Source organism: Mesocricetus auratus, unplaced genomic scaffold (genome assembly GCF_017639785.1).
Source record: "Mesocricetus auratus isolate SY011 unplaced genomic scaffold, BCM_Maur_2.0 Super-Scaffold_100018, whole genome shotgun sequence".
In the NCBI taxonomy this organism is placed as follows: Eukaryota; Metazoa; Chordata; class Mammalia; order Rodentia; family Cricetidae; genus Mesocricetus; species Mesocricetus auratus.
This window is the reverse complement of record NW_024429199.1, coordinates 31,430,125-31,456,977: the sequence shown is the minus strand read 5'-3', so window position 1 is coordinate 31,456,977 and position 26,853 is coordinate 31,430,125. Positions and strand designations below refer to the sequence as shown.

The window sequence follows — 26,853 nt, the reverse complement described above, 5'->3', positions numbered from 1 at the left end:
TGATTCTGTGTGTGTGTTTGCGCAGGAATGTGGATATGCGCGTGCACACACACACACACACACTCACACATGCACACACACTATAATAGAAGTGTAAACGTCAGAGGACAACTTGTGGGAGTTGGCTCTCTCCTTCTACCTGATGGTCTCTAGGATCAAATGCAGGTGACAGTACTTTACCCATTAAGCCATCTTGCTGGCCCCTAAAAATTAAATCTTATTATTTGAACATAGTTCTACTATCGGTATGATGGATGTTATTTTTTCGCTATTCATAGGTTTTTACAGTGTTAGCTTAATATTTGAGTCATTTGTTTGGGGCTAGCTTTTTATCAGTGTTTTCAGTGTTCTGTAAGTAGTCATAAAGGCACTATGGGCCGCCAGTTGTCAATATTTAACTGGATACTTGGTCTTCGGGACGAATCAGAATGCTCATGCTATTCATTATCAGATAATCCTGATTTTACTATCTAGGGATGCTAATCTGTCATATATTTACAGATTAAATGCTGTTATTGACTGACAGTTTGGGTGGTAGATGAAAACTATATTCGAGAATTTCTGCATTAGGCATGGGGGTGTGTGCTCCACTCAGCACTCTAGAGCATGAATTTCTGACCAGTCTGAGCTCTATAGGGAGATCATGACTCAAGAAGACAAACAATAGAACCCTCCATGTCTATCTACAGTGAATCTGACTGGTAAATTAGGAAACATACATTTCGTGTTTATTAAGTGCTTAAAAGCAGTCCATGTTTGGGAATTATTTTTTCCATGTGTTGTTAAGCATTTATGAAAGTACCTCTGAGGTTCATATTCTATTACAGAAATGGGAAGTGCTTCTGGAATTTATAATGAACTTCGGCCTTTTGTTTTTAATTGGTTCAACTGACTTAAAAAACAATCCTGCTAAAATAAACTGTTATGTGATATAGTTTATTGATAGCCGAACACTGTATTTGTCAACTCTGACTTAGGGATGAGAATTCAATATGCTCTCCAGTCTTCCAATAGGAGAGGTAACATTTTGAAAGGGAGTGGCAGATTGCTTTTCTCAAGTCATTTTGAAACATGATCTGTCTTAAGAACATGGCAAGCAAGCAAGCAAAACCATCTACATGGTTGTTGAGAATGTGTAGTTTAGTTGATATTAATAGTCATGGAGGAAGAAGATTTCTGCTTACAGTGCACGTGACATACAGCCTACTGTTAAGCTGGACCCAAAGATGAAAACATTGGTTACCTTTGGTTACTTAACTGATAAAACATAGTGTGAGGGTGTTGGGTAGCATGTGTGAAACACATAGGCTGAGCATAGTTTGGGGATGGAGATCATAAACCACTCCTACAGAATACTGTAGGTATGGTTCATGCTTACTCAGTAGTGAGAGCTCGAGAGTGAAGTTCTGGATTCTTCAGTTCTGTTTCTCTTGGGTAAGAAAGGGCTGTTCATTTCAGACTCTGGTTATGCACTCAGTTGCGTTGGGTTGCCTTATTTTCTTTTGGAAGGAATATGTGAACTAAAATCTGTACCAGTTAGGATTTCTACCCTAGCACCCTGATAGGAAACTATTATTACTATTTTGTGTGTGTGAGTATGTAATAATGTGTGAAGTGAAATATCACATTCGTCGACTGTATTTCTCATGTGCTTTATTTAGCTTTTTAAAGTTTGATGTTCTATTGTTCACAAATTGCTAGTTACTGAGTTTTATGAAAATGACTCTTAAGGGGATGGTTGAATATATTGAAGGTGATTAGTTCAACACGTGAAAAGCAGAAATGGGATGAATGTCCCTATTTAATGTATTGAATTTTCTCTGTCATTTGGGGGTACTCGTCAAATATGAGTTGAAACTGAGATAGAAAAATAGAGTTTGTAAGTCTAAAAACTACTAGAAATCCAAGTCTCACCCTGATAAAGCGTTTCGTCTCTGTCTGTAACTCTCTGTGAGTGAATTTGCCCTTCTTCTCAGTGCCTAGCTCCATGCAGGAATTTTCTTTGCTGCCTTACACATGTAGCAAAATGACTGATGACATTTAGGCCGTCTACCATGGGACAGGTCTTCCAGATTGCAAATTGCTACTGTGCTATTATGCGTTAGTGCTGACGCTTCCTACTTGGTTTTGTTTCAGTAAAATGGGGAGAGAAATGGGAGGTGAGTGCCCTGGACTTTAAGCAGGCATTACAAATTATAGAACTTTTATAAAGAAAACTCAGGCTGAAAAAGTTCCCACCACACTGGCTCTCTACCTTCTAGCAAGTTTTGAAATCAGTTATTAGAGTCACTGAGTGAATTCTGGGAGCCCCTTGACTCATCAGTCCTGGAGGGGAGGTGGGACTGATTTTATGAAGTCTCTTGGTTGACACTGTGCCCCAGAAATTATGTTCCAGGTTTCTTGAATCCACTCTTGGCAAGAAAGCTCTTGAGCCTGCAGTATTGTTATCTTTATTAATGGAGTGGAGCAGAAGCTTAATGTCTACACTTAATGTCCAGGGTGGGTTTGGGGAAAGTATGCTCTCTGGCCTGAAAGAAGTTGGTTTTCTTTTTCCTTAAAAAATTTTAAATTTAGAAACAATCTTACCTTACATATTAATCCCAGTTCTCTCTCCCTGCCATCCTCATATCCCCCACCGACCCTTCCATCTCACCTCCCATCCACTCCCCAGGGAAGGTGAGGCCTTCCATGGGGGATCTTCAAAGTCTGTCACATCATTTGGAGGAGGGCCTAGGCTCTCCTCCCTGTATCTGGGCTGAGAGAGAATGGGGAATGGGCTTCTAAAGTCCATTTGTGCACAAGGGTTAAATGCTGGTTCACTGTCAGAGGTCTCATAAATTGCCCAGGCCTCCTAACTGAAGTTGATTTTCAAAGTATTGCTTGGAGCATCCTTAATGCGTTGGAGTATGATGGTTAAGTTTTCAATTCTTTGGGTGATACATTGCACGGTCTTTTGACTTATTTGTTACAAATGATAAATGTTGGGAAAAGACCCAGTTCTTTACTGCTCTCATGAAAGGAGGATTAGAAGATCATTGTCACTTTGGTCGGTTGGCAGTTGGATGTTCTACCTTTTCTGCCCTCATTGCCAACACCCTGTTTCATCACACATACTTGTTATTTTATTCTCCAATTTTCCTGTATGTGCATTCTGTTTGCATCACTTAGTCAAAAGATGGAAATGCCCCAAACAGCATGGGGATCTAGCTAGGTTGCTCAGAAGGTCTTGAGCCATTGGATTGTTGTCAGGGTGGAGCCATTGAAATAGAGTGAGTCTGTTTAAGTAGATGCCAGATTCATCAATTTTAGGTGCGTTGTCACTAGTAATTATGAAAATAGACACACTGTTGGTGGTGAGAAAAAACCTGGTGGACAGCAGTGGAAGAGTTATTCTTGGGTGTTTTGGAGGCATTAAGATAAAAGAAGAAAAGTTGCCATGAAAACAAAGCCGGCAAATCACCATTGAAAAAGGGTGGCGGTCCAAGGCTGGGGAGTTTGTTCAGTGGTTGGTTGCACAAGCATGAGGTTGTGAGTTCGAATCTTTAGTATTGATATAAAAGCTGAACATGGATGCATGCACCCGAAACCCCAGATCTGGTAGAGTAGGGAAAGATGGATCCCTGGGGCTCCCTGACCTGCCATTATAGCTGAAACAGTGATGTCAAAGTTCATTGAAAGATCTTGTCTTGAAAAAGTTTTAAGTGGAGAAAGAGAGAGGGAGGGAGGGAGGGAAAAAGGGAGGTAGGGAGGGAGAGGAGAAGGGAGGGAGGGAGGAAAGAAGGTAGGAAGGAAGGGAAGGAAGGGAGTGAGGAAGGAAGGAAGAGATCTCATAGGGATTTCTGACTTCCACAGGTGCATATATGGGTGAGCACACATGTCTACATACACATTTATACACTACCTACAAACAGAAAGGACAAAAGAAAGAAAAGAAAAGAAAAAGAGTGAGTTTTATCAATTTGGATGACTGGTTAACATATTGAAAGAATTTGGTTTGCTAAAAATTAATCCAGTATTAATTTGGTACTCATTTATAGTGTGACACATGATAGTATAACTACATACTATGTTATACTCCACTTGATTTGTGTAGGATTGAGCATTTTGAATTTTTAGACTGAAGTTATGAATTTGGATATAGGATACTATATTGTGATAGATGGGTGTCACATTTTAATGTCTGCTCTCTGATGACATCAACTTTGATCACCTGGTTGAGATAGAGGCTGCCAGGTTTTTTCCACCATAAAGCTATTACTTTTTATCTCCCTTCCAAACACTGCTTTAATTGGGTAAAAATTATGCTTTCTGTCTTGAACTATTCATGAAGGGTGAGGGAGGGATATTTATCAGTAGATTTTATTGGTTGATTGACTTCAATCTGGACTCATGGGTATCTATTTTATTCTTTGGGTTCTCATTCAATGCCAGCATCATTTATCTTACAGCCCTTAAGCGCTTCCTTTTCTTTCCCTCTTTCCTTCTGCTTCTTTCTTTCCTTCTCTCTCTCTGTTTTCTTTCTTTCACACAAGGTTTTATCATCATTGTTTGGCTGGACTGAAACTCTGTATGTAGTCCAGACTGGCCTTGAATTTACAGAGAGCCTTCTACCTCTGCTTCCCAAGTACTGGGATTAAAGGTGTGAGACACCATACTCCACAAAGCTTGGCACAGCAGATATTACCTACAAACTGCTTCTCCTTTCTCTACATGTCTATGCTCTCATTATTCAAACATGGAGATTCCATGTTTTCATCCATTTTCACAGTTACATTGTAATGCATGCACTGTGGGTGGAGAAGTTATAATTTGAAACTTCTTGTCAGCAGATTGGTGAATTTACCTGAGAAATTGAGACTCAAGATTATGAGGAGGTGTGACTAGGACCAGAAGCAGATGTCCAGGTAGGAAACCCAAACTCGCTTTCCTTAACTTTGAGCTTGTTTTAGCAGAAGTCGAGATGTTAAGAGGGGGAAGGGGGGTGGTAGAGATACTGTTTGTGAAAGGCAATCACACTGTTTCTTTTTCAGATTCTGTTATTCAGCTCCCAAACAGAAGGATAATAGCTGAGCTTTGAAACAAGGTCCACAAAGAACTTGCAGACATATATGTGTATTTGAAAATGGATTCTATACATGATTTTGATTCTTGAAACCTATTCAAAAAGTAATTATCACAATATAAATAGTATTTAGGTTTATCATGCCAGAGGTTACACTTGTCAGTTATGAGATGTTTGATATGTATCTCGGTATGCTTATTAAATGTGGATTTATTTATATTTTACATTTCTCAAAAACTTCCCTGGATGCTATGAGGTTATAAACACCTTCTACGAGAAGGCACTGGGAAGCTCATGTATCATGTATATGCTCACAAATTGACATATGGATGTTAGAAAAGCGAGAATCAGTTCACCAGCTGCTTTTATGGTGCTGATGCTGCGAAGTTAAGAAACAGGAAGGCAAGAGAAAATCTGAGATGCAAGTGCAGTTAGTCCTCACAGTGATTCTTACCTCTGCCATAGAAGTGTATCAGCCGGATGGTACTTCCATCTCAACTACAGAGGTGTCAGCTGCGTGGCAACCTCTAGTCTATCGGAGGACATGTGTACACAAATGCATTTACAGCACGGTGCTGGGGGCATGTTTTTGGGGAGGGAAGCTGAGCACTTTGAGTCCTGCTCAGGTGTGTGCGCGAGTGTGTGACCACTGGGTCATCCACATTTGCAAGCTGGACTCTCCTCCTTTGCCTCTTCTCTCTTCCCATTAAGGGAACAAGGAGGGGCAGTTCAGGCAGGCTCCTGCAAGAGAACCGCCCTTCTTCCCTCTAGCAATGCCAGCATGGATACTACTTCTCTGGGTGTCTGTGGAGGTGGGGTGTTTGGCTGCTGATCTCCAGTCTCATTCTGGAGAGCACTGTTAAATGGTGGCTTTATATACATAGGGGCTGCTGACCACTGAGTTTGGTTTTCTCCTTTGGGGAAAGGGGCAGGCCAAGTGCCCATGGAGTGAGCATTCCTGTCCATGCTCTCCCATCCTCTTCACACAACTCAGATGTCAGTGCTTCCCTCAGTGGGTCCCACAGCCAGACCCATCCCCAGAAGTCCCAGCTGCCCTTTGCTTCCTGTCTTCATCAGGATAGATGGCACCACACCTTCACTATTTACCTGTCTATATTCCGGTGGAGCAACCTTTGTCCTACTTTCTCCAATCCAGGAGATAAAGGAGATGTATTCTGCTCTTTCCTAGTTGCTATGAGAATAATCTTTAACAAATCCCAGACTACTTTTGTTCCATGGAAAACATGAGTTTGAATATTGATTATCGTCTCTACAGGGTTCAGCGGTTTGGGATTAAAATAAGATTCTATTATATACAGTGTTTTTTATTTTTGTAAGACAATCATGCTATGTGGCTCAAGTTGGACTGGAATTTGAAATTGTTTGAAATCCTCTTGCCCGAGCATCCCAAGTGCTAGGAGTATGTGTCACCACTTCCAGCCTTAAATGGAGCTTTACCTTTTTACTCCTAGAATTTAATCTCTGGCCAGAATCTTAGATGGCTCTAGGGTTAGAAAGAGCTGAGGTGAGGCTGAAATGGAGTGGCAGTGTGCTCTAAGAATACCTGTGCAAGAACCAGATGGTGTTTTCACATCTCACTTGAAGGTGCTTGCTAGTAGATTCACAAAGAGAAAGGCCCAATCTAGTTTTGTTTCTGTTGTGAACATTCTCATTGGACTCACGTGAAAAAGAGACGAGTCCTCAGTGGTAAAGTGCCTTGCATGCAAGTACAAGAACCCGAGTTTGGATCCCAGAACCATGTAAATGTGGAGCGTGCCAAGGAAGGGTAGAAACTGGCTTTCCTGAGCCAGCTGCCTAGAAGACTAGCCTTATGGGAAAGCATGATGGGTGGCTAAGATTCTACCTCCATGTGCACACGGCAACTATCCACAGATTTGCATCCACACGAGTGTCAACATGCATGCATACATTCAAACAGGCATATATATATATATATATATATATATATATGAAAAGAAGAAGGAAAAGCCAGGCATGGTGGCATATACCTATAATCCCAGTATTGGGGAGGGGTCGGTAGAAGAATCCCTGAAGCTTATTGGACATCTGGTCTTGTTGAATTGTGAGCTCTGGGTTCAGTGAGAGACTCTGCCTCAAACACTAAGTGGAGAAGAGTAGAGGAAGACACCTAGCATCAACCCATGACCTCTGTGTATGTATACACTACACACAGGTGCATACATTCATGAACATGTATACACACATAAAACACATATACAAATAACTAAAGATAAATTGTTGCAACAGGCCATTTATACATATATAATTGGTTTCATTTAAATTCATTTGTCCAAGTATTTTTGGTTAACTGTTGTGTGCTGACCAAGACACAGTATGTACCAGCTCCTAATTAATGTACTGTACGTAAGAACCATACACTACAAAAACAACAACTCACAGCACAATACGAAATGGGCTATATGAGGGTCAAAGCATCCACTAAACCTAGCTGTGCCATGCAAGTAATGCCTTAGCTTTCTTGAGGGCTTTGACAGGGGCACAGATGCCTGAGCTACATTTTGCAGGATGCATGGGAATTTGATAGATAGCTGGAGAAGGGCATTCTAGGGGTACAGCATGCTGGCACGCAGAGCACAGAGACAGGGAAACAGCAAGCACTGCCCAGGGCAAGCAGCACATCTGCAGGTGGTTGGATTGCAGTGCGGGTAGAGAAGGAATGGAATCACAGGGAAGAGTCTTGAGGAAGAGTATGGCTGTGACTCTGCCGTAATGGTGGATGCTCAGATTGGAATTTTATATAGACCTTGTAAGGCAACACCATGAGAACATGAATTAGAGGGATTCAGTAGTGTCTGGATTTGGGATTTGGGTGCTATGGCATGCAAGCCATTCCAGTCTTCCTCCAAAGAAAGATAAAACTTCAGGCCTGGACTAACGCTGTGGTGTCAGGAGTAATGCATACAGGATGGACTGTCACTCTCAGCAAACAGCACTGAGTGACTGAGTCAGTGGGAAGAGATGAGAGACGAGGTAGTCCCCAGGATCACAGCTTGGGTGACAGGGAAGTGCGCGGTGAGCCTGTGCAAGATGGGGAAGACAGGCAGCTCTTTGAGGAATGCAGTGACCCACATTGTAGTGTGCTGAATCTGTGGTCTTACAGTCTGTGGAAAGGTGCAGCTCTGCAATCAAATGACCTGATTTTCCACTTTACTTCCCCAACTGCTTACTGGCGTGCACATACGCCTGTTACTTTACCTCCGGTAACCTCCGTTTCCTGTTCTGCAAAGTGGGGGTGACACTGACTTGCAGGCTGCTTGTGAGAAGTGAAAGCGACAGTTTATACCAATTTCTGGACTCAAAGCCCGTTCTTCCTCCAAGAGCAGATTATTGTTACCACAGTGTCTTCAGGTACATCCCAAGCCCCAGAGTCCAGCAGAGAGGCTGAAAATGTAGACTTCACAACTGAGAGAATAAAAGAGAACAGAACTGGCCAGGGGCACGCCTACCATAAACTCATTCACTCAGAAGTATCTGTTGAGAGCAGGTATGTCTAAGACGACAGAGATTTAGCCCTTGGCCACAAGGGTCTTGGTGTCTGCTGCACAGGACAGGATGAAAACCAAGGAGATTCTAAAGAAAGGATCTGGACAAATCAAATCTAGGGATGAGTGTGTGTGTGTGTGTGTGTGTGTGTGTGTGTGTGTGTGTGTGTGAGAGAGAGAGAGAGAGAGAGAGAGTGACAGAGACAGAGACAGAGAGAGAGGGGGGAGACAGAGACAGAGAGAAACAGAGAGACAGACAGACAGACAGATAGATAGATACATAGATAGATAGATAGATAGATAGATAGATAGATAGATAGAGATAGAGAGAGAAAACATGGAGAGAAAGGAATGCAAAAAAGTTTTACAAATTGAGCAGCAGATCTACCAAAATCTAGAATGTTCTCAGCATTTTAAGGGCACTCTTCTAGTCTCTATAGACCCCCAAGGCGACTAAATCCTGACTTTTTACACTGCCTCTCCTAGTTTGGCCTGGTTTTGAAATTTATAGCTATGAGATCAGATGCTCTGCTTTTTATGTGTCTGGCTTATTTCACTCAATACTTGTTCGTGAGATTAATTCTTACTGTGTGGACCAGCAATTCATTCTCATGACAGTGTTGGATTCCATTGCATGGATGTCATCCAGCCATTTTACCATCCATGAATTTAGTTTTTTTTTATATAGGAATGATCCTTTGGTGAACAGCTAATATCTATATCTATAGCTCTGTCTATCTATATCTCGGCAGGGTGTGGCCCAGAGGGTGTAGTTGTTGCATCAAGAACTTGTGTATATCCATTCTTCCATTCTAGTAAGGGGTGTACCAGCTTATTCTCCTTCCAGCAATGCCTGTGGGACCAAATGCTCCACTCTGATGTTGTACGTCTGACCATCTGATGATTATGTGTAGGTGTAATCATTGAGATTTTCTTTTTTTCTGGTGGTTGATGTAGTTGAGTCCTTTTCTCACGTTGTTTTGCTATTGGCTGCTCTGTTTTATAATGAGCCCATTGAAGTATTTGTCACTTTTCTTCCTGTTGGTCTTTCCTCCTTTTGAAACATCAATATTGAAACAGAGAAACGTTATTGAGGACTCGTCAAGAGCTGGAATTACAGTAGAAGAGCAGCCATGCCTTATGCCCTCCTGAAGTTTGGGATTGTTGAATGGCCAGCTATGTGTAGATGGCTGAGAGGCCAGACAGTGGAAGAGGCAGGAGCCAGAAAACACTTTCATATAGATGTGAACGTACTGATTCTTGTGAACAAGGGAGAGGGAAAGCTTGGCGTTGTAAGGAAAAGGTGACAACCAATAGAGCACAATCCTGTGCTTGGAACTTAGGGACAGAAGTTGTTTTAGTATATTTATGGCCAAAACTCTCCAAAAAGCATAGACTTGGATGCTTGGCCCTGCACATGGTGTAGGCTTGTTCAAGACACAACTATGAGAAGCCCGCTGTGGAGCATGATGTTTCAAAAGAAAGCTGTACAGTTGGGTACCAGTAGTCAACTGCTGGCATTTTGGCCAAGGAACAAAGCAAATAACAAGAGAGGAAAGGAGGAAAAGACAAAGGTTGAGAAAATAAGATTGAGGAAGGCAATAAGATAATTAAAAATTTAATACCTTGGAAATTTCCCTTCACGCTTCTTCTTTGTAAAAGGGAAATTTCAGTGGATGCTAGCTGGCCTCAAAATGATTTTACGCCAATAAATGAAAAGTAACATGGAGGCTTAAGATTGTGCAGGAGGGAAATAAAGTAATTCGAATGGCAAGGTAAATTGTCTGAGATGTCAAAATATAATTATTAAAATAAAAATGTAAACTTTAAATTTTATTTTTTTCAACAACTTGTTGCAGGATGAGTGTGCCCCATGTTATGCTGTTGGTAAGATAACTGTAAGTAATTGAACATATTAAATTGTGAATGATGCAGGCCACCTTCAATTTCTACAAGTTCAAGCCTGTTCCTGGAGTGGTTGTGATGATTCAGTGAGGTCTGAGGGCAATGTCTGATATTCAGGCAATGGCGAAGGGTGGTAGAATGGTTATAGACATCTACTCTGAGTGCCGTCATCCTGAGCTCAAACGACATCCCACTGCTCACCAGCTGTTCCCTGGGGAAAGCTAGCTGGAGTCGGTTTTCTCTTCTGCAAAATAAGAGAAGTACCAGTTCCTACTCAGAATCGTTCCCGAGATAAACTAGTAAGAGTAAAATACTTGGAATAGTTCAAACAACACTGTGGATAATCGATAAATGTTATCCTGAAACATAGCCTATATTGTCATATCCTCTGTTAAAGGCACACACAATTTTAAATAGACTATTCAAATATATACATATGTGTGTGTGTTAACACACACACACTGTTAAGTTACAGTTCTCTTGAGCTTTACTTAGTTAAAATCACTGGCCAATTATTCCTTGGTGTGTAAAATGTGCTCTGTGCCATAAAATCACGCTTGAGACATGGCTTCTACACTCTTTGCGTAATACTTGGGTTATTTTCATCACAGGTAAAAGATAGTGGCATTAGCGACAGGTGAGGCTGGGAACACACTTCATCTTGACATATTACTGAGCATAGCGCATGACACCAGAAGGACACTGTTGCATTGTTTGGAGCTACAGGTAATAAAATGGATGAGCACGATGGGTACGCAAGCAGACTATCTGGCATTCAAGGTGTGATTCTAGTACGGATTATTCGAATTGTATGCTCCTGAACTAATATATTGCTGATTTCCTCACTTGAGCGACAGGCTCAGTACCACCCTGCTGAGGCTATTAGGAAGGTTAAATCAACAAATATTTGTGGAGATGCCGTAGGGACCATAAGATGCTGTGCATCTGTGCGGTTTGGCATGATTTGTACCATCTTCTGTTTGCATTGCTGAAGATTGATGGCTGGACAATGAACACTTCTAATAATGTGATTTTAATAGGATTACAGGGAACCTTATTCTCTGTAGAGTAACCTCTGGTCTGATAATGGATGGTTAACTTCCTGTAGAGATTAGTTCAAAAGAAAAAAATATGACTGGAAGGTAGAATAGAGATTGGAAAGGTTAATGGGCTGAGCTAAGGCTACGGTTAGCTGGTGCAGAACAGAACGGGCCCCCGAAGCTCCTTCTGCAGTCTTCAGGCCTTTCCTCCAGTTGAATTCCCCAGTTGAGAGGGGGGAATTGACAGCTCAGACTTTGAAGTCAGACCTGAGTTAAGGTCCCTGTTCTATTCTTTATTAGACACAACTTATCAACACTTCTGAGCTCCAGTTCTCTCCACTCTGAATGAGAATCGGTCACTTGCCTGACCAAGCTCTCTGAGTGTTAGAGCTGACACGGTCAAGTCCCTCAACAAGCAGCTCCTATGATTTCACCTTGTCAGATTTCAAGGCAAACTGAATCACACACCTGCTGAGTAGGAATATGGCGAGCCCCGACATCAGCAACCCTTTCTCTGAGGCGGATTCATTGTGCCAGCATCCAGTTCAAAACATTACAAGTATATTGATCTCGCTGTGTCTCCAAAAGTGGTGGATGTCTTTTAGTAACAGTGATTCCCACTGAAGGTCAGCCTGTAGTGCCAGCTTGGGCAAGGTCGCCAGCAGGGTTTACAATCCTTGGCATTTATGACTTGATCTCATTTCCCTTATTCCTGGATTATTCTTGCTCCTCCCCGATCAGCAGAGAGACATGGGGATGAAGATGAAAGGACTGACTGTCTCACGGGAATCATTTTCTTTTTTTTGGATGAGTATTTGCTGTTGGAATCAGCACTGTTTCTGTTGAGAATAGCAGAAGAGATACCCACACTCATGGACTACCCTACCTTTTTCTTTTTAAATAATATTTTAAATGTATTCTTTGAAAATTTCATTTATGTATGCAATGTATCTTAATCCTACTCCCTCTCTCCAACCCCCCAAGGCTTCTCCCTCCCAACTTAACATACCCTTAACAAGCAAACAAACAAGTCATTAAGCCCAAGTATTGCTGTCCAAATGTGCACAGTGTGGAGTTATTCACTGGGGACATGGGCAATGTATCAGGACAGCCACCTCCTAAAGAGAAGGGCTCCCCTTCCCCAGCAGTTGTCGCCTGCCTGTAGCTCCTGTCCTAGTTAGCTTTTTGTTGTTGTGCAAAAACACTGTCTAAAACTAGCTTGAGGAGGAAAGGGTTTTTTTATCTTACACTCAAGGTCATAGTTCATCTCTGAGGGAAGTCAGGTCAGGGCAGGAACTCAAGGTTGGAACTTGGAGGGAATGAGGCAGAGACTTTGGAGGAACACTGCAGACTGCCTTGTTCAACTTACTCTCTTAAACAACCCAGGCCCACTTGCCTGGGGTAGCACCACCCACAGTGGGCTGGGCCTTCTCCCATCCATCATCAATCAAGAACATATTCACAGACCAATCTCATGGAGGCAATCCCTTAATTTAGGTTTCTTTTTTACCAGGTGACTCTAGGCTGCATCAACGTGACAAAACCAAACCAAACAACCCATTCCCTCCAAACAAACTTAGTACAGCTCCCCGGGTAGGGGTGGGACCTCCGGAAGCCCCTCCTTATTCCATGCTGGAGTTTTTAATTGATTTGATCCTGTTCAGGTCTGTGCAGGGTAGCTACAGCTGCTGTGAGTTCATGTGTATAACAGCCGTGTCATGCAACTTTTGAGCATGTTGTGAACTCTCTCTGAACTTTGCTTTTCGTACAATATAATAATTATACTTCTTATGAAAACTGTAAAGCCAATTCTGGCACCGTTTCCAATTCTGATCTCTGCTCCTTACTCCTATTTAAGTAGTTGGCTTGCACTAAATACAAAGCTTTGGGCATAGCCTGTCATCTGTTTACATTTTAAGTCAATAGGATTCTTGGTTAGCTGGCATTTCCACGTTTTAAACTGTGATGCTTCCCCGCGGGATGCAGGATTGATGCCTCAGAGAGGGATCAGGATATTCACTTTAGACTTACATATTTACCTGCTCTTTGGTTTTTTTTTTTTTGCACTGCTTGAAATGAAGCTTAGCTTATTGCATCTGTCTTGTCATGATTTTGCATCCCTTGTCCAGATATGTATACTTAGAACACAGTCCCTTTAAGAACCGCAAACCATCAGCAAAAATAACCTAGGGCAGCTCAGGTTACTGCCAGGCACTGAAGACCTCAGGAAGATCTCGGGGTCAGGTTGCTCGTGTCCATGTCCAGCCTTCACTGTAGGGGTGCAGGGAGAGCATTCTCTGTCCTAACAGAGGTGCTATGACTCTATGGGTGTTCATGTGTCCCTATCTTTTGCCAGGAGCCCTCAACTGGACTTGTTTTCCTCTGGGTTTGCCTCCTCCTTCGGTGTGGAAGACTTCCTGAGTGTTACTTACATTGCTATAAGTTCATTGCAGTCCAGTTCTAGGACCAGAGGATAAGAACCACTCTTTGCTATCATCTTTGGGTTTTGTATTATTTCATTGAAAACAGAAATGAAAAAGATCAAATCCCATCAAAACAAGCACGCCTTTGCTCAAGGTGAAAATGTGTTAGAATAGAGAGAAAAATGTCACATGTCCCTGGACCCCAGAACCTGTCTGCCCATGCCTGCTCCACATGACCTTTCTTTAGAAGAATGGTTTTGCCGTGGGATCAAAGAGTAAGTAGGATCTAATGCTTGCTAAAGACCAAACAAAGAAACAAACAGAATGAACTCCTTAATTAGGTCCAGTGTTTCAGTTGTGGAACAATAAGGAGATGTCATAAGAGGCATTACAATGCATGACCTGAAACAAAGATCCAGCGAGGTCTCTACCATTGTCTAAGGATGCTGTGTGATAGCAAGTTGCAAAGGATGGAATTTTAACTGGTAGGTGGCATCTGTGAGTCACTCTGTCCTTTTACGTAGAAGGAGGGTGAGGTCCAGAGAGGAGGGGTGACTTCTGTGAAGTTATGCAGCTAGTTGGAAGCAGATGTGCAGGTGCAGCTCAAATACACACATCCTTCCTCTCTGTCATGAAAATATAGTCAAGACTCAAGAGCTCTTCAAGCCCAATTCTCATCTATAAATGAGAGTTGTACTGTGTGGCACACTGGTTTTATAAGGCATCACAAAGATTTGCTAAGTGAGTGTGGCTGAGAACACTTTCAAAGCCACTAATTTAATGTATTAGTATTTATACATATACTCCCAGGTGTATGATGAGCTAGGCATATGGTACAATCTCTAATACTTGGCTAAACTTTTAAGGGGAGCAAATGAATGAAACCCACGTTCTCTTTTAGAAACATGAAACTCTGGGAAGTTTCTGAAGTAGAGAGATTAGAGCAATAAACTTAGGACAGTTAACCCAATGGCTTTGTTGACTGACTCTATTAATGTACTTTCCTGAAAGATGGGAATAATAAAAAGCTCAGGCCATCTTGGAGTTGTCCTGGTGGCGACATGATGTATAAAGAGAGGAGTAATTCATGAGCTGAAAATCATAGAATGAAAGCGAACCGTTACTACTCTTCAGATACTGTCTAGGGCTGGCATTCCTTGTTCATATAGTAGCTCTGGTGTAATTAAGGAGATAGGTCATATACATACAAGCTAACGTAAATGTTGTTTCCCCTTAGCGACTGACAAAGACTGTACACTGCAGGTAGTGACTATAATGGGCCATTTTTTAAAACCAGAATTTACAAATAGAAGTGTAATTATCTTTGTAATTATCTTAAGCTTGAACCTTCCCTGTAGAGATGCACTCAGATTGCTAAGACATATGCACGATGCCCTACCTATTTGCAGGACATTGTTTTCTATAATAACGTGGGGCTGGAGAGTTAAACATTATTTTTATGACTCTCAGTTATGCCATTTGCATTAATCTTTATGTGCCTGGTGTATTTCACTTAATCACTATTATAGAAGAGGCAGGAGCTGTAATTAAAGTAGTAGTACCTGACAGATGGGAGGGTCAAATGTTTCTTTCCTACAGAAAGCAGAGCTGAAAGGGAGTCTCAGATCTGAGGTCTCCTCCCGATTTCTGTGCACTCGCCGCTGTAGTCTATGTCTGTCTCACGCCGGTTCACCTCCTTCGTTCCTGTAGTCATTGACTGCCAAGACGGCACTCCATTGTGCAAGGGAACAGGACTCCGTGAATTTATAGCCATAGACAGCAGGCAGAGCAAGTATGTTAACACGTAGTCACCTAAAGAGACTTCAGTAGCTTTGTAAGACACAGTTTGTAAGGAGATTATTGGAAGGAGATGCATCGGGGCTCTGTTCCATGATCCTCTGAGACTGTGCAGAGTACTTTCTGCCTCTGTGAAGAATAAATTTGCATAGGGAGCAAAGGCTACAGCCGTGCAGTCTTATTTTTTTAACAAAAGGGGCCACATTGAATAGAGGAGTGAAGATACACACGCCAAGGACCACTGGCACTGGAATGCTTGTGCACATAATTGACTTGGTAAGCTGGGGGAAAACAGGGTACACAATGGGATTCCACTTGTGTCAGGGTGTATTCATAGACTGTTTGGATCTAAATTAATTGGGATATAAAGGTCACTTCTATAGTCATACTGGGCCCTGTTTCAAGTCTATTGGAAGGCACAGGTGTATAGACAAGTGCTATTCATGCTGATGTCTGATAAATGTGTATATTTGCATATGAGAAGTAAGAATTCTTCTGTTGCTGGTCATCATGAATCACACCTTTTATATCCCAGCATTCAGTAGACAGAGACAGGTAAATTGTCTGTGAGTTCAAGGCCATCCTGGTCTATGTAGTGAATGTCAGGACAGCCAGAACTAAATAAGGAAACCTTGTCTTGAAGAAAGAAAAGGAGAAAGAAGGAAAAAGGAATTCTTCTGTTTCATGTTTATACTGTAGACACAGTCGTTGCTTTCGTATACTGAATGTATTCTCCATAGGTGCCAACTATTACAGCAGGGGTATACTTTGCATTCCCAGTTTAGCTTCACTCTTCGTTACACATCGAGATCTCAAGATTCCCAGAGGTTATATCATTGCATAACGTCATAGTTAGCTTTCTGTTGATGTGATAGAACACTAACTAAAGGTCACCTGGGTAGAAAAGGATTTATTTCTCTTCAAGCTCCACATCACAGTTCAAACAAAGTCAGGGCAGGAACTTGAGGCAGAAACTGAAGCAGGGCTATGGAAGATTGCTGCTTAATGGTTTGTCCCACCTGCCTTTGTATACACCCTAGGACCACCTCTTATTTAAAATCAATTACTAATTTATAAAAGTGTCCCATAGGCTTGTCTACAGTTCAGTCTTATGGAGGCAGTTGCTCAACTGTGGTTCAGTAACTCTATCTTGTGTCAAGTTAGCCACCAAGCCAACCAGGATACCTAATATAATAATTTGCTTTGGGGCCGTATGAGTATGAAGAGTTATAATGTCATTGTAGAGCACTATCATTCAATCTACAACAGTTGCACAAATGTGTCAGGCACTCTGCTGGGAGCTGGAGAGGAACTAATGAGTACAGTAGCCTCTGATATCAGGAAGTTCACATCAAACAGGCTGTTTAGGCAGAAGAGTTAATAATTACAATACCGTGAGTTAGTACTGCTACAAGACTTCATGTGCCACGACCCAGAGCCAGTGAAAGGTCTTTACAAAATATTTTCCATTGTGTGTGTGTGTGTGTGTGTGTGTGTGTGTGTGTGTGTGTGTGTGTGTGCTGCATCTGGGTGTGGAGGAAGTCAGTGGACAGCTATTAGGAGTCTGTTCTCTCCTTTCACCATGTATGTTAGAGTTTGAACTCAGATCCTCAGGGATGTTGGCAAGCGTCTTTTTCTAATGAGCCATCTCTAGCTGCATTTAGATTTTAGTGGAAATCTTGCCATAGACAGATTCGTGATTCATTAAAACCACTCTTGGTTCAGTATATTTCTGTATAGTGTGGTTTGTGAGAACTTAAGGATAATTGCTGTGTTTATCCAAAGAGAAGCAGTGAAAGCTAAAACTGAGGTCACTGCAGTGGAGTTAGAGAGAAGACAGACAAAAGGGGAAGGAAACTTGATAAAATTGACTAGTGTTGTGATTAAGTGTGGGAGCTGAGGGTTAAGACTGGGATGAAGGTAACTTTCACTGTTCACCTTTGGTACTTGGATGTTTGGCCTTATCACAGGAAGTGAGATACATGGTGAAGTGTGTGTGTGTGTGTGTGTGTGTGTGTGTGTGTGTGTGTGTATGCTTTTCTAAGTACATAAGAGATTGAAAGATCACAGTAACTTAATTGAATTAATCCCATAAAATATCCAGTAAATAATATTGTTTGTCACATTAAAAAAGACTGTTAGTAAATAATGAGACATTTAAAGGATTCAATAAAACAATATTGAAAATAAAATCCCACTCAGATCCTGAAACTGACAGGGGCAACTAGCCATATAGTATAAATTGTTAAGCATGGTATATTGAACTGGAACATATTTTCCCACTTTTGATATAGTTAAAACGTAAAAAAGATTTCCTAGCATGGTGTTCCATTAGTGATATGTAGGATTATGGGAGCCTTTCTTTGCAGTGACAAATATCAAGAGTACTACTTCTAAAGGAGGAGGGATTTGTTCTGCCCTCAGTTAGAGAGATTTTCGTCCATCATACACAGAGAGTGTATGGTGGCAGCATAACATAACTGACATCATGGTGACTAGGAAGTGGGCAGAGGAGAGTGACTACTAGCAGGTCTTCTCATTTGTTCCATCGGGACTCTCAGTTCATCAAATGATGTCATATACTGTCAGGGCAGATCCCTCCCATCAGTTAACTGGAAACACCTCTACAGAGACAACTTTCAGATCTATGTTCTGCTAATATCCTAAGCATCAATCAACCCCACTGAGGCTAACCATTCCAGGATGAACTTCACTGTGGCTTCTGGAGAGTCTAATGTTAAAAAAGGATTTATTCCTCTGTATTGTATTGCATTGCTTCTGACTATGATAGTTTATGTCTCCCTTCTTGCCTCCAATTTGATGCAGATAGTTAAATAAGCTGATCTTAGGTTAGAGGGCTAGTTATGTGGGTTATGTTCCAAAAGATAAAATCAGAATTGCTTTATTAGCAGTACATTGGCATTTAAAAGTTAAACTATTCTTTCTTTTAAGGTTTATTTTTATTATTTATTTATATATTGACTTATTTTTATTTTGAAATAGAGTAATACTCTGCACCCTTGGCTGGCCTGGGGCTCATTATATAGACTGGGCTGGCCTGGAGCGCATTGTGTAGACGAGGCTGACCTGGTCTCGAACTCTCAGAGAACCCTGCCTCTGTCTCCTGAGTACTGGAATTAAGGGTGTTTGCCACCATGTCCAGATAAAGATTTATTTATTTATTTTATGTGTAGTGGTGTCTTGCCTGCATGTATGTCTGTATATCACTTTTATTCCTGGTGCTCTTGGAGGCCAGAAGAGGGTGCCAATTCCTTTGGGACTGGAGTTATGGATAATTGTGAGCCACCAGGTGGGTGCCGTGAATCAAACCTGGGTCCTGGGAAGAGCAGCTCATGCTCTGAACCACTGAGCCATCATTCCAGTCCCAGCTGTGCTTTCTTTAAGCTCTTAATTGTCATACATAACGCAGGAAGTAATGTCTTATGCTGAAATATAAAATCCAATCTTGATAGTGTGGTTTCTAATGTAGGGTAAGCAAGCTCCCTTTTCTAAGAAGAAAAAATGTTTTGCGGGTTTAATAATGGATATGGAATTATAAAAACCAGGGAATGATGATGGAAATACCTTCTGGGACTCCGGCTTGTTCCCTGGATTGACAGTTGCAGTGTCTGTGCAATTGGAAAAAGGGCTGGCAAGGAACCTGGCTTTGGTAGACCTGTCCAAGCATAGACCAGCATGACAGAAGGGTATCATGTGTGTGAAGTATGGTGGGACCTGGCTATTTCTGGGTACTTTAGCTCATTTTGAGCTATTTAAAAGGCAAGAGGTGTATCAAATTAGTGAAATCATTTTGGCTTCTGAGTCATTAATTTATGGAGCTTCTCATTTTGATAAAGAGGACTCTATCTCATCTGATTCATTTTTCTGTTTCTTAAATTTTCTTTATTGTTTTCACTGAAGTTTTGTGAAATGAGACCTACCCTGTATTTACTTTGCTCCTTGGCCTCACCTCTTATATGATGCTATATGGTGTGAGTTGTTTGGTGGATGAATGAATGAATGACGGAGGTGCTGGCTTAGAGATGGTCGACTAGAGGCACTGGTGAACATTTCCATTTAGGTTCTGTAAAGTAGGCCACATGCTGTTGACACGTATGCATAGGAGAGAAATTCGAGCACTCTGTGAAATCTTTGAACTAAAAATAATTTTCACCTGTATTTTTAGCCCTGTTATCATACTTGAGGAAAAGTGGTGGAGAACTTACCAGTAGAGGAAGATGTCATCTTAGCTGTTTCAGAGAAGCCAGACCCTTCTAAATGAAAGCCCAGAGTATGCTGTCAAAGTTACAGCCTAGTTGCTAAGAGCTTTTTGCTAGTTGTGTAGGCAGGAGAGTCAGTAACATTAGGTACCAGAGCTAAACTGCATCACAGACCCATACGCTATGGCTGAGGATTTGCATGATAGCAATGGAAATCTGTCCATTGTGAGGAAAGAATTGTTAATTAAGGCTAACGAGAAGGGCAGAGCAAGCAGGTGAGGTGTTCAAATCCCTAGGCTGAATTTTAGGCTCTGTCAAAGCCAGTTTCCTTCCTCATTCACTGTGGCGACACATTTGCTTAAAGGAAACTTGGACCTTGGACAGGAACAGTTTTAGATATTCAAATGGAAAATATGCCAAAATCCAGCCTTTGCTGATCTGTAAGTTCTGTGAAGGACCTGTTCTGCTGGGTAGCAATCTGTGCATATGTTTGAGTAGGAGGCAAAAAGAACAGATGACTTGAAATCTATTAAAATTGTGACACATGTAAAAAGTGATTTTCCCCCTCATAAAATAATAAACTAACCTAACAACCCAGGCTTTAGTCTCCATTCATGTCTTGTTGATTTTGCTCAGTTAAGATATTTGCATATCTTGCTTCATTTATGATCTTAATTAGCACGCAATATTCCACATGTATCAGGTGTATGCAACACACACTATAATTATTTCTATAAATTATCCAACCACTTCTGAAAAATTATAGCCGCAAAAGACAGTGGGCAAAATGTCACTTTCTTTGGTGCACCTTGTAATTAAGCTTTATGCCTCTTACAAGCCTTTTTTCAACAGACAAAAGATGAGTAACTGCAGTTTGTGTTATTTTCCTAACACTGATTTAGAAAAGCAACCAAGACTATGTATCTCCGGACTACTATAAGCAGGAATTGTCCTTTGAAAGCTGTGTATGAGATAGCTGTTTGATGCTTTCAGATTTATACTAAAGTTTAGCAAACAGCCTATTATGGTGGGAGCCTATCTAAGCCCAGCACTCCAGGTTGGGTTGTGTCTGTTGAACTTAAACTGCAGCACTTCAGGCATTTAACTGTGGCACGTTGACTTCAGGTCTGTTGTAAGAAAGTCTAAATGTAGGCTGTTGAATAATCCCTTTGAGGGCCCTGCGACTATTTTTATGCCTGGATATGCGTCATCAGTGGGTATTTTCTCTGGTGACTCGCTTACATCAGGTCTCCTTCCATACATTCTAGCGGCGAGTGACTTATGATTGATGGGAAGCACGGCTGTTGTTTAGCGTTATCTGTGACCTCAGCGAATGGACAACAGGAATTTCCAGGCTGTTAAATTCCCTGCATGCCTGAAGACAGGGGCTCACGGTGTTGATCCAGGCAGGTAGTGAGGGACATCACTCACCAGTGATGACGGGGGAGGGACAGGAGAAGAAAGGGGAGGGAGGAAGAGGGGAAGGGAGGGAGGGGAATTCCTTTTGTGAGTAGCAGCAGCCCTGGCTCAGCTAGTCCCTCATCCCTCCTCCTTGGCTGCCTGTGGGGAAAGGTGCATTTCCGGGGCCCGAGAAAGTGGCTAGTTAGAACCTTGCTGTGGGCAGCGGGTGGTAACTCACCGATGGGTAGAGCCACATGGGGCCCTTTTAAATTAGTTGAGGGGTTGCTTTTCAAATCGGCCGGCCGGATTGATCCAAGAGTAACTGGATGAGTTTTTTTATCATGAATAAGAGCAGAGGTTTTAGAATTTAAGATGTTCACCAGGCACAGTGGATAGGAATTTTGTGTTGTGTTTCGTCTGGCGATATTTGGTTACCCATCTGGCACTATTTTTTTTTTCTTACCTGCATCTTATTTTTGACAAGCTATGGAGAGCAGAGCTGTGCATTTGTGTCTATATGTGGAATTGAATTATAAATAACACACAGAATTTTTTTTCATTTGCTTCCTTTCCACTTTGTTTTTATTTCACATGTGTGTAAGATTACAGCAGAGAGACTGGCCCCAGCATCTAAGCAACTTATGTGCTGCTTTCGCCCAAGCGGTTCGTCCGTCCGTCTGTCTGTCTGTCTGTCTGTCTGTCTGTCTGTCTTGTCCATCCGTGGCTCACTGCTTCTCTCTCTATCTTATCTTCCGCTCCTTATCATTTCCTCATGCTACTTGTTTGCAAAAGTGATGACTGATTTCCTGTGGAGTGAAGGGAGGCGGGGCTTGAGCAAGTGAGTGGGGGGTCACATGTGAGTCAGGGCTCTGTGTGTGGTGATCTTTCTAGGCATTATTTTGGTGTCTTTAAATGAGAGACAAAATTAAAACACTCCTTTTTATTGTAGTGAAATTATAGCATTTATTCATTTAGGTAGAATTAGTTTTCATTATGAAAAGAAATTCTGATTTTGCTCATCAATTTTATTATTCCCGCCCCCACATAAGGCCATTTTCTCTTAATGTAGCATTACCAGGGTTACTGCAACAACTTTCTTGATGGGTTGCCTCCTAGGAGCCAAATTAGGAGAGAATCCCAGGCTCTAGTACCCTGAGGAAGATGTGTGGGGTGAAGAAAGCCTGCTGGGAATGTTGCCTTCACAACTCTTGCTTCTTTCTGTTCCATGAAGTGGGCATGGGACATTTTGTAACTATTTTTGTGGCATCTTTTCAAGTGAGCTCTCCTAATGGTAAAAATCTATCACCTGTCAAGTCATATTGTTTCAGTTTTCGACATTTAAAATTCAAATGACTTGAAGGAGAAAGAGAAACGGGTGTCTCTGTAAACCTCACCTACAGAGACACTTCTTTCCTTTTGAAAACTTGCTCCTTGGATAAGCAGGATGACTCACAGCAAGCAATTTATCACTTGAAATTTGTGAGAGATTGAAATTCAGAGCTATGAGTTTTGAGTCATTGGAGATGTAATGAATTAAGCTTTCATAATGGGTCTGTTTAGAAGGAGATCGTTACAACATGGGTGAAACCCATTGTTGGTTGACTTCATTGTAGAATCCCACCAAAGGCCACGGGCAACTCCCTTTGCTTATTGAAGAATGACAGTATGTAGAAAGATGCATTTGGAGGGGCTAGCTGAGACCCTTACATTCTTCTCTGCTCTGGGTTGTAGAGGATGTTATGAAAAGGTATGCAATTCTCCTTTTCTTTAAAATCAATGCAGGCTTTTATGTGGGGGAGTACAAGGGCAGAACCAAACATGTAGGAGGATTATGTATTCTTCATTAAAAAATATATCTCACAGAAGATTATAATTTGTGTGGGAGGGAAATAGCTGCTTGTCCCTTGATTGTATTGTGCTCATTCCATGTAAGAGCTATTTGAGTTTAGGCAGGATAGCCTCGTTTTGGTAATCTGATGACTGCCTCTGTTTGGAGAAGAGAATATAATTTTGAGGCTGCACGCTGATGGGTAAGAGTAATTGTTCTCTTGTTGGCAGAGCTTAGCATGGAAGCTGCTTTGGCATTTTTATAACTACATATGCAAATCTATCCTTCCACCCCAGCTGCCCCCGCCTCTCTCCATGTATGGTGATTTCTGTAATTTTCAGTATTGTGAAACTCTACAGGTGTAAGACATAACGATATTCATTTGATGTGCAAACCTAAGTCAGAGCAAGTTCTTGGCTGCAAATGGCTTTTCTGCTAATGCGGACCCTGTACTCAGAGTGGATCTCACTGTATACTTGGTTTCTATGGAGACATGTTTATGGCTTGTAGATGATCACTCCAAGTATAGGGCTAGTGACTGTTGTATCAACTTGGGTCAGAGCAGCTGGTGTCAGTTCCTGGCTAATATGTGCTCTTGATAGAGGTAAAGCTTAGTGGAAGAACACCAGGAGGTTCTGTGGTCAGCCCATGCTTACCCCTTGTCTCCAAAAGCAAGGCATTGACTAAACTTCCTGTTGATTGTACAGACCCATGAGAATACAAGTACCAGTCCACGTCACTGACGAAATAGAACAACCTTTCTCATTGAAGTAAGAACACTCGACTCTTGTGTTGTGTATGGATAAGCAGAAACCCTTCAAAGGCACCCACAGTTAAGGTGATGTGTGAGACAGATCAGAAGGCGAACTTAAGACAGAGCTCACATGCTGGGGGAAAGTGATACTATATTTGGTAAAGGATGCTTCTGCTTTCCTGGGCCATTCATGAGTTGAGTAGAAAGATTCTCCAGTCTTGTGAATTCTCCTTGGTGGTTAAAGATGCTTTGCACTTCACTGCACAGACGAGGACCAGGCGGCATTGTAGACAGATGGATTCTGTCCCAAACTGCCCATTCTATCGACAGTGGTTAAGAGGCAGGTCTGCCTAAAGGATCTTATCTGTGAGGGAGGAGCAGAAAAAGCTCTCACCTCTAATGTCTGATGTCATCAGTGAGTGTGCAGAGTCCTCCTGCGGCCCTGATAATGGTAACATGCTGGTAATTGGTTAAGGTTGTGTATCTTAACCACCCTATAATAAGGATTGTCAGAGGCTCTCAGTGACTGATGTTTAGATAGACCAGGAAGTACTCATATTTCTACAACAAGATTTCATCATTTAAGCCAGCAGGGTTTGGAACTCCTGCCCTGTGATGACTTTGGGGAAATACTTTCACAGGGCAGAAACCATTAGGAGATGAGTAACAGGAGAGCATTGATGGGCAGATGGAGTAGATAGGGGAAAGTGCACTTTTAGTGGAAATATTATTTTGTACTCTTTTCAGTTGGAAAGAAAGGAATTGTGTGTAACTGAAAAACAAAAACCAAAACTCTTGCATCTGACTGTCCTGAGATTTGAAAGTGGGGTTCCAAAGCGGATGCTGACATTCAAGGAATTTCACCAAAGCCATTCTCCTAAGTTCACTGAAGTCTGATGACAGTACACAGTTGCCTTAAAAAAAAAATAAGACAAGTACAAGGAGTCACCTCTTATCCTGTGTGGCAGGGATTCTTGCCACACTTCAGACAAACTGGCTGTGGCTCTCTTACCTCATCTCGTTGTTCACTTACTGTAGAACGCTATGCAAAATTTGCCCTTTCTAAGCCTTTATTTTCCTAAAGTGATTAAAATTCCCTGACATGTAGATTTAGATACTTAAATAATGAATCGCCTACAAATGTCTCATTTCCTATAAAACCATAGCCTGACTCCTATGTGAAGTAGGTAAGGCCATATCCCCAGTTGGTTTCCTGTGTTTTTAGATTAGTATATGTGCATGGAGAAGTATTTATAAGGCCACATAGCATAGCAGTGAAGAAGTTATCTACCTCCTGGGGGAATAAATTTAAGAAAGGCTGGGAATATATAGTGCTAGCTGTGCAAAAGGATCTAAGTGCTTCAAGTACAAGACACAAGATGAAACATCTGCTGTTAAGAAAACTCAACCAAGCAGAGGGAAAAAGGGTGACCACTTTACACTTGGCTGAAATGGGTGCTTAGGACCTAAAGCCAAGTTCAAGAAATGAAGGAGAAGGGGATACTGAAAAGGCAAGGACTTCTCTGTCCACATGGGGATGTGGGCATGGATGGTAATTTGAGCTTTGCCTTGGCACTGGGCTACGGGAAGACTTGAGGTGGAGCCTACCAAGTTATAGGTGTAAAGATTTAGTCAATGCAGGAGAACCATGTGAGGACCTGGGGGTAGTCTCACCAGTGCAGACCAGCTTTTCTCATTTGTAATGAATAGCTGGGGCAAAGCTTTCTCTTTTCTGTGGAAAGCCTGCCTCAAAGGAAGAGAGCGGGACACCTTTGCCACCTTAAAGCTCCCAGGCCCCAGAGAACTTGCACCTTTAAAGGCCAGCCATGCTCCCTGAGAAGAGAGGCTTCTTTGTCATCAATGTAGGACACATTGGTGACTGTCTCTGGTGGCAGAGGCTTGCCTGATCGTCCCACTTGAGGCTCAGCTGTCCCCACTGGGACACTTGGATTCCTCTCTGACCTCTGTTCCTTCTCTGCAGTCTCTTTTTGAGGGTCAGGGTAAAGCCTCACCTCTCAGATCAGGCTGCAAGCTGTGGGATTGTTGTTGTGGGGGGTGATTAGATTTGGATGCCTGTGAATACTTATCAGAAACTCTCCGTTGTCCTCTTGTTTGTTAGTGGGAAATCATCTCAGTTGGAAAAGAGTCAAATGCATATGAAAGCTGAGCTTGGAATCCTGGGAAATGTCCCACCCTCAGGAAGCCAAAGAGAGAAGGCAGTAATAGGATGGGTGGTTTAGAGAGTTCTCAAATCTTATCAGGTTTATTTATTCACTGTACACTGAGGGTGTTCTGTGCTCATCTCTAGATAGAACAGTGATCCAGACATAGTCCCTGCTCTCAGAGTTCATCTGAAGGCAGGGATCAAGGCCCTTGCTATGATTACAACATAACCCAGGTAGACAGAAAGGATGTGAGATCACCCTAGTTTGGTTAGAGCATGGGAGTGTCACTTAGAGAAACAAGATTGTGAAAGTCTGAGGAGGATGCTCTGAGATGTTTAACCATGACAGTCATTGCAGAGATAGCCAAATTCAGTTGGTCCAGGACGTTGGCCAAGAGACGAGGTAAGAGCACTTCAGCAGCTGTGACAAAGTGAAAACATGGGGAGTCTGGGTTAGCAGGTTGACTTTTGAGTATGACACCGAGGAGAAGAGGGTCCAAGTTGATGATGGGGTTAACCCTGGGCTGTTACTGGAGGGCTCCAGAGGTCAGGTGATGAGGATTGGGGTGACAGCAGCTCATCATCAGTTATCTCTCATTTATTCCTATCTCTTATGCTGGGTATCTCTGTTCTTTCTTGAAAAAAAGCCTGGATATTTCAGTTGATTCAAATCAGCCTGTTCAAGGATCATCTAAAAATGCCATTTTAAATAGATTAATGTGAAGGGTTGGAGCC

The 26,853-nt window shown here is 42.0% G+C and overlaps 1 protein-coding gene across 7 annotated transcripts in view; it reads left to right on the top strand.

Moving 5' to 3' along the window:
- Hivep2 (HIVEP zinc finger 2) overlaps nt 1–26,853 on the top strand; it is a 180,356-nt gene that overhangs the window by 39,820 nt on the left and 113,683 nt on the right. For 3 of the 7 annotated variants that reach the window (XM_013110199.3, XM_005065857.4, XM_040728199.1), the window contains exon 2: nt 4,830–4,904. The exons of the other annotated variants lie outside the window; for them this stretch is intronic. The gene's annotated coding sequence lies outside the window, so the exon portion shown is untranslated. The remainder of the gene's footprint in view (nt 1–4,829; nt 4,905–26,853) is intronic. 7 annotated transcript variants of the gene reach the window in all.